The sequence below is a fragment of the Mus pahari genome, chromosome 10 (assembly GCF_900095145.1).
Source record: "Mus pahari chromosome 10, PAHARI_EIJ_v1.1, whole genome shotgun sequence".
Classification (NCBI taxonomy): Eukaryota; Metazoa; Chordata; class Mammalia; order Rodentia; family Muridae; genus Mus; species Mus pahari.
In genome coordinates, this window is record NC_034599.1 from 78,210,270 (window position 1) to 78,218,430 (window position 8,161).

The following is an 8,161-nucleotide window of genomic DNA, read 5'->3' on the forward strand; positions in this document are numbered from 1 at the left end:
ATCAACAAATACGTGAGTTCAGTTTCAGGAGAGAATAGACAGTCCTGGTCACATCAGACTTCAAGTTAACCTCGGCCCCAGCTAAAGCACTTGCCTCAGCTTCCTGTGAGACTCTAACCCGTAACCTTTAGGCACACCACTCCCTTCTGACCCACAAAAAGGATTTCATGACAGATGTTTGTGGTGTAGGTTGTTGTACGTGTGAAATGTTCTGTTCAGCTGTAGATGCCCGTCTACCCTCGCTCTCACTGCCCCAGTTAAAGTATTTGTTATTGTTATGTGTGATAGCGCATGTGTAGAGGTCAGAGGACAATGTGCAAGAGTCCTTTCTCTCTTCCCATGTACGTGGGATGGGTCTCAGGCTGTCAGGTTTGATGCCTTTACCTGCTGAGCCATCTCACCAGCCTGCATGTGTCTTCTCTATGTGTGTCTATCTCTGTGTGTTTGACCTTTTTTCAGTGCTTTCAAAGTTAACTTTTTTTTGGCACTTAAAAAGAAAAAAAGAAAAAAAAAAAAGGAAACCATCCTTTCTTGATCTTTAGGAAGGATCCCTCAAGTGTCTTGTGCCACCTGGTAAGTGCTTGGCCAATAAATACAGTAAGTCAACACAAATTAAATGAATGGGTCATTGCTAACAGTTCCAACTGTGTGAGTGAGTAACAAAGGATCAGACTCTGGGCTCCTGGCCTACCAGTGCCACCTTTCATTTGTCACACTTTTTGAACTTTAACCCCTGGCATAAGCCATACAGAAGTGGGTGTTGGGACCAGCCTAAGCTTGCTGTAGTAATCCACAGCAGCTGTCCCGCACCTTGCGTAACTGTGGGCCTGTGACACACACCAGAGGCTTCTCTATAATCCCATCCACAGGAATGTCAAAACTATGTCTCATACATGGGCAGAACATAATATCTTTTTTCCCCTCAATACATGTTTTAATGAGCTATTTGGGTGGTAGTGTTGTTCATTTTGGACAGAATACTCGCTTTTAATTCCAAAGATAGATAGAAACTATGTTCATGGAAAGGACATGTGTGTAGTCTGTGTGAAAATTCTATGAATGAAAATTGGAAACTCTAGCTCGAGGTTCTCATTTCTTGTCACATGGGGTTGAATCGTCTAATGTTGGCATTATTGATGATATCATTTCTTCCTCAAAGGAAATTCTTGTAGTCACTTGCAAATATATTAGGAATTCAAAATATGGGCTTAGTGGTTAAAAGTGTGTACTGTTCTTGTATAGGACCTGGCCTTGAGTGAGAATACCCACGTCCAGTGGCTCACAGTCATTTATAGCTCTTGCTTTAGGAGATGTGGCACTTTTGGCCTATGCAGGCACCTGCACTCAATGTTCACCTGCCACCACACATATACACTTAAGAATAAAATAAATCTTAAAAGATGAATGCAAAATATACCGAGAAGGTGGCTTCCTCTGGGCAGAAACCCTACTTTATCTTGTGTGGGTTTATTTTCATCCTTCCTTAATGATGTTTCTCTGTCTTTCAAATTTTTCTGTGCATTGGACTGGAGAGGTGGCTCAGTGGCTAAGAGCATTTGCTGCTCTTGCAGAAGACCATGGTTCAGTTCCAAGTATCCGTATCAGGTGGCTCATAATTGCCTGTAACTACAGTTTCAGGGGAGTTCAGTACACTCTTCTGTTCTCCCCGGACACCTACACATTCATGGTACATATGCACACATGAACACCATACACACGCGCACACACACACACACACACACACACACACACACACACGCACACACACACACACACGCGTGCATTAAAAAATTCAATGCAGCCAAAATAGTATACATACTTCTAGACCTCCCCACCCCCACACCAACCCAGGAATCACGAGAAGAGGGACATGCACAAAGCAGGCAACAGAGAGAAAAATTCCTCAGCCTAGAAATGCAAGAATGTCCTGACAAAAAAGACAAAGGGGCCTGTTTGAGGGACTCCCTTTGGCTCATCTGGGCAGGCTGAAAAAACAAAATTAATGATAATGAGTGAACAGGCATAGGTTTAAATTGTATATAAATCATTGAAGGAGTAAATATTAGGAGTGTTTACACAATACAATTTTATCTGAACATATTAGAGAGAATAATTGAAATAGAAAAGTCATTATTTGGAAGCACTAATCATTTCAAAACCAAGGATTGTCAGTGGATGTTAAAGTGAATCATGGGTGTATTTTGAATTTATCTTCTGACAATTTCATATGTGTATACAGTGAAGCTTAGTCATTTTCAAGCCAATTATGCTCCCTTCATCCCCCTTTCCTCTTCTGCTGAAACCGTTTCTTCCCAGAAAGTCCCCCTCCCATTTTCATGTCATTTTCCACACGTGTGCACACTACTGAGAATAATTAGGCTTGTTTGCATGAGCGTGGGTGAGAGGCTACTTATAGGGCATGAGCTCTTTTTCAGTGGCTACCCCACCAAAGAAAAATGAAGCCTTTCCCAGCATTTATGAACTGCCACTAGTCCCTGAGGGAACACAGGAACCTCACGAAAGCCTCTCCCATTCACTATGGAATCTTGACCAGCCCAGTCTTGTGCAGATGAAAGTCCTTTCAATCTTGAAGCATCTTCCTACTTGATTTTGATACTCAGTGGTTACAAAGAGAAAGACAGTAACTATAGTGAAGAAACCTGGCACACAAGATCCCCAAGGACACAGTTACCCCAAGCAGTGAGGAAGACATTGAAACAGCGTGCCTCCCCATGAGGACTAGGGAGCCAGCACAACTTATTTCCTAGGTTAGCCTTGCCACATATATGTAATTTGAATTTAATCACGGACATGCATCAAACCAGGATGGAGGGATATGTTACAAGGTAACAGCCCTGCATAACTCCAAATACCAAGGTCTTGGAAACCAGGGCAACTCAGAAGTTTTCTACATCTGTGCATCAGATACATTGAACAGCTTGTCATAAACACAGATTTTTTTCCCTCCTTCAGTTTCTGGACTCAGGCTCAAAACTCTGCATGTGACACATGACCATAGATAGATGTTACACATCCCACTGTCTAGATCCACACAGAATAGGCAAGCTGAGACCCATCAGTCAAATTCAACTGTCACCTTGCTTTCCTAGCCCTTATATTTCTTTGTATTATCTAAGCCCATCCCCCTCCACAGGTGATGTGTTCAAGATCCCTCCTGGATCCCTGGAAGTGTGCTTAGCACCCAACTTTATCCTTACACACCTGTGACAAAGTTATAAAGTACACACAGTAAGAGACTAGTAATAGCTATTAATAAAGCAAATAATTATAAAGGTATACTATAAGTTACACAAGCCCTTCCCCCCATAGTAGATTATTCTAGCATGCTTACCCTTCTTCCTGTGGTGATGGAAGATACCACTTAACACTGAGTGCTGTGCTCTGTGGCTTCTTTGGCCTTTCCCAAGTTGGTAGCATCACACTACACTTGCCCTTCTGGACCTTTGTTAAGTACATTTCAAGATAGTTGAACAAGAGTGCCGTAGGACGGTACCAGGTGGTGTGGTAGCCAGGCTGGCTCCCGGGTAAAGGGAGAGATAGTGTGCAGAGTTGATGCTCTGGGCTGGAATGATTCACATGGAGTGAGGCGCTGCGAGATGACCTCGCGCTACCTACAATGAGCCGCCATTTAAAACTAGTGAGTTATTTATTTCTGGGACCTTCCATTTGATATTCTTGGACAACAGCTGAGGAGAGTTTTACTGGAGTGTAGTACCAGTTCTGTTTATGTACCTGTGGCTGCTTTTGGCTGAGTTGAATGGCTCACTAGTCCTCATGGGGAGGCATACTCATGACCCATGGAATGTAAATATTTACCACCCAGGCCTTGAAAAAACAAGTTTTGTCATATCTGACCTGGAATTTAGATTAGCTGTGCAGCACAACAAAGAAGTAGGATTGAGCCCACCATGAACTGGACTCCAGATAACAAAAGGGGCCATCATGGAACAATTAGCAAAATGTGAATGCCTGTAGACTAAATAATATAAGTTTATCAATTTTAATCATCTGGTTTTGTTATTATATTGTGAAGATATTCAATATACCCAGTTCAAGAACCTGAGTGGAGAGTATATGAAAATTCTTCCTAGGGTTAGAGATGCAACTCTGTGTGCATGTCTAATGACTTTTAAATTTAAAAAAAATGATTTAAGAGATAGAGAGAAAAAGCAAGCATTGTCTTCAAAACTTAACACTGTGCACATCTAGAATTGTATTAATAGAGATTACTGACAATGAACAGTTAGAGAGGTCGCCTCAAGAGGAACTGCTCTCTCAGTGTGAGGTAGGTTTTTGTCAATACCCCAAATTACACAATGATCTTCAGATCAGCCATTGATTTAAATATCTTAATAGAATATAGAATGAAAAGCTGAGTTCAGAAGAAAACAATATCCATATGCAACTGGCCTTGCCAACACAACCCTTCCTTCGTCAGAAAATGTTTCTTCTCAGCCGCTTTTAGAGGCAACTCTGCAGTTAATTAACTCTAATAATGTCCTCAATGATCATTATTCATTATTACTATATTTTTATCAGTACAATATTTTACATCAGATCTAGTGTCTTGCACATGCCAGGGACGTTCTCTACCATTGACCTTACAGCAACGGCCCTCTTTCTTGTTACTCTTTACTGTAAGACAGAGGCTGACCAAGTTTCCCAAGTTGGCTTTGAACTGGAGATCCTGCTGACTTAGCCTGTAAAGTTCTTGGGCTTTCAGGATCCTGTTACTGATGCTGCTACCACATTAGATTTTGCTGTGGTGAAGTGCCCAGATTGTCACCTGGTATCCTGTTCTACAGTATAAAGAAGCCATTCAGAGGCACATCAAGCTGTGCCTAACTCAAGGTTACTAAGGCAGATGCCCAGGTGAGGGCAAGGCTTCCAACTTCATGCACTCCTGCTCCCTCTCCTGTTCCTTCAAACACCTTACCTGTAGACAGAAGAGGAAACTATTCCACTTCCTTTATTTCTCCTGCCTTCTGTTGCTCTCGAGAATGAGTTGGCACAGATTCTGGAAATGAGACCATCCTGCAATTTGTCCTTATCGTGGTGGTCAATTGTCTTTGCCAACTTAAAAGGATTTAAAATCACCTTGGGGGAAAAAAAATCTCTGGCAGTGGCTCTGAACGATGTTCTAGATTAGGTAGATGGAAGCAGGAAGACCCATCGTAAGTGGGGATGGCATCTTTCCATAGGCTGGGCTTTCAGCCTAAATTACCAGGAGAAAGTGTGCTGAGTAAGCAGTATTTATGTGCCTCTCCCTCCAGAGTCTCCACACAGTGTGATCAGCTGATTCACACTCCCTCCACTATGGTGTACTCCGTAACATGAGTTACAAATAACCTTAAGTTGCTTTGGTCCCAGCAATGAAACAAATAAGTAATACAGAAAACGGGTACTGATCAGGACCTCTGCTCTATTGACACTGGACACTGACCATGTGGTTCATGTGCCTTTGGACCTGGCTTACAGGAGCAATGTGGAGGAATTTGGAAGGTTAATCTCCGGGCAGAGATTAAAGGGCTATTCTAGCTGGAGTTCAGAACACAGGAATCCTGAGAGAAACATGGACACTGAAGGAGTGTCTCATGAGGTTTCAAAGAACAACGACCCTACCAGGAACTAGATTAGAGGCTATTTGTGTGGCATTCTGAAGAACCAAGCTGCTTCCATCACCAGCTTAAACCCCATCTTAAAGTAAACACAAACTAGGCTCATTTCTGTTTGTGATTAAACCTATGTTTCTCAAGGATCAGACTATGTCCCACCTATAACCTTAACTACAAATTGTTCCACGAACTACTGCAGGTTCCTGCAACGGGAATCATGTCTTTGTTTCAAAAAGTTAATAACCATCCTGCAACACTTTGTTTTCAAAGGGTTGCTACAGGATACCTGTTGCTATGACCACCTTGCAAACATGGCTTTGTTTCAGGAGGTCATATGACTAACTTGTTATACTTACATCCTCAAACCCTGCCTATTTTGCCTGCCAAATTCCTCACTTGGGACCCCCCCCACACAGACACACAGACACACACACACACACACACACACACACACACACACACACATGTATACACTATCTCTGAGCTATAAAAGCCTTGTCTTCCTCACATCCAATGCTGGGCTCTCACACTCCACCTTCGTGGGAGGAAGTCTGTCTGTGTACAGAAATAAAAAAGAAGCTTGCTTTCGTTACTTGCGTTAATTATTTTGTCCACAATGACTTGGTTGGGTGGTCTTTCTCCCATCTTTGGAACTAATAATGCCAGCAAAGAATCTGCCCTCATTCTGCCTCTGTCCTCTGAGAATTGTAAGATCTAAAGCTGTTCTTTGTCAAGGTGATGAAGGGTGGAGTTGAGATGGTTAAACTTGATTGTAAATTTGACAGGATTTAGAATCACCAGGGAAACAAATTTCTGGGCATGTTTGTAGGGCACTTTCTAGATTAGGTTAATTAAGGTGAGAAGGAAGACCTACCTACCTCAAATATAGGTGGGGCCATTCCCTGGGCTGGGGTCCCAGACTAAAAGGAAAGGGGGATGGATTACTGAGCAGCAGCCTTCGTCATGCCCTGCTTCCCAGCTGTAGATTCACTGCCTCAGAGTCTAGCTGCTGGGATGCATTCTACCCTGAACTGTGAGCCAAGACAAAGCCTTCTCTCCTTAAGTGACATCTGCTAGGTATTCAGCTGTAGCAACATAAAGAGTTAACTAATATACACATCAAGCAAAGAATGCCAGCAGTTTCTAATCCCACGCAAATGTAAGTGGCCTTAAAAGATTTTCTTTTCATGTGTGTTGCCTGTGTGAATGAATACCATCTACATGTGGGTGACTAATGAAGCCAGGAAAAGGCATTGGATCTCTTGAAGCTGAGATTAGTGGCAGTTGTAACCTACCAGACATGGATGTTGGGAACTGAACCCAGGTCTTCTGGAAGAGCAGCAAGGGCTCTCAGCTGTTGTCTTTGCAGGGTCTGACTTGCAGCCCAGGCTGGCTTTGAACTCATCAAGTTCCTCCTTCCCTCCCTCCTTTCCTCCTTCCTCCCTTCCTCCCTCCCTCCCTCTCTCAGTCTCCTGAATGCTGGAATTACAAGTGTGTGCTACCATGTCTGAGGAGAAGGTTTAAACTTCAGTTTCTTTTTATGTATGTATGTATGTATGTATGTATGTATGTATGTATGTATGTATGTATTTATTTATTATATGTAAGTACACTGTAGCTGTCTTCAGACACTCCAGAAGAGGGAGTCAGATCTCATTACCGATAGTTGTGAGCCACCATGTGGTTGCTGGGATTTGAACTCAGGACCTTCGGAAGAGCAGTCGGGTGCTCTTACCTGCTGAGCCATCTCACCAGCCCTAAACTTCAGTTTCTTGAGTTAAGACCGAAGGCCAGGTGTATTTTTCCTCCCATCTGTCAGCCAGTTTGCCGTCTCAGCCCTAGTACTTACATACTTAACTCCTAGTGCAAGGACAGAATGCGCCTTCCTACTGACCAGGCTTATTGGTAGCCTGGGGCTAGGTCTGTGATTGTCATGTGTGTGTTTTGGTTATACGTTTTTGTCCTTGTAGAAAAGAGTGTTAGGAAATAGCAAGGGATTTGAGCCTATATGACATCAGAGCTGTGCTTGGGCCCAAACAAGACCCTGTCACATGACAAGCTACAGGTAGTTCATCAAAAGGCTTGGGAATCAGACTAACTTGGCATTCAGATTTTGAAATATTTGTGTGTACCTAATATGTTTAGAGCAAAGCAGAGCCCTAAACCCTAGCGTTGGAAACACAAAGTTAGTTTATATTTTTTACATGTCCTAGACACAAAAATCTAAAAACATTTCAAATGACTTTTTGAAAATGCTTTACGCATGAAATAAAGTTTTGGTGTGTGGAAGCTTTACTTGCAGAAATCATAGTGACAGTCAAAAAGTTTCAGACTTTGCGCCACCTGTGACCCTGAAGATCAGATTTGGGAATCCTAGCTATACTATATCCTATATCCTATATCCTATATCCTATATCCTATATCCTATATACTATATACTATATCCTATATCCTATATCCTATATACTATATCCTATATACTATATACTATATCCTATATACTATATACTACATCCTATATCCTA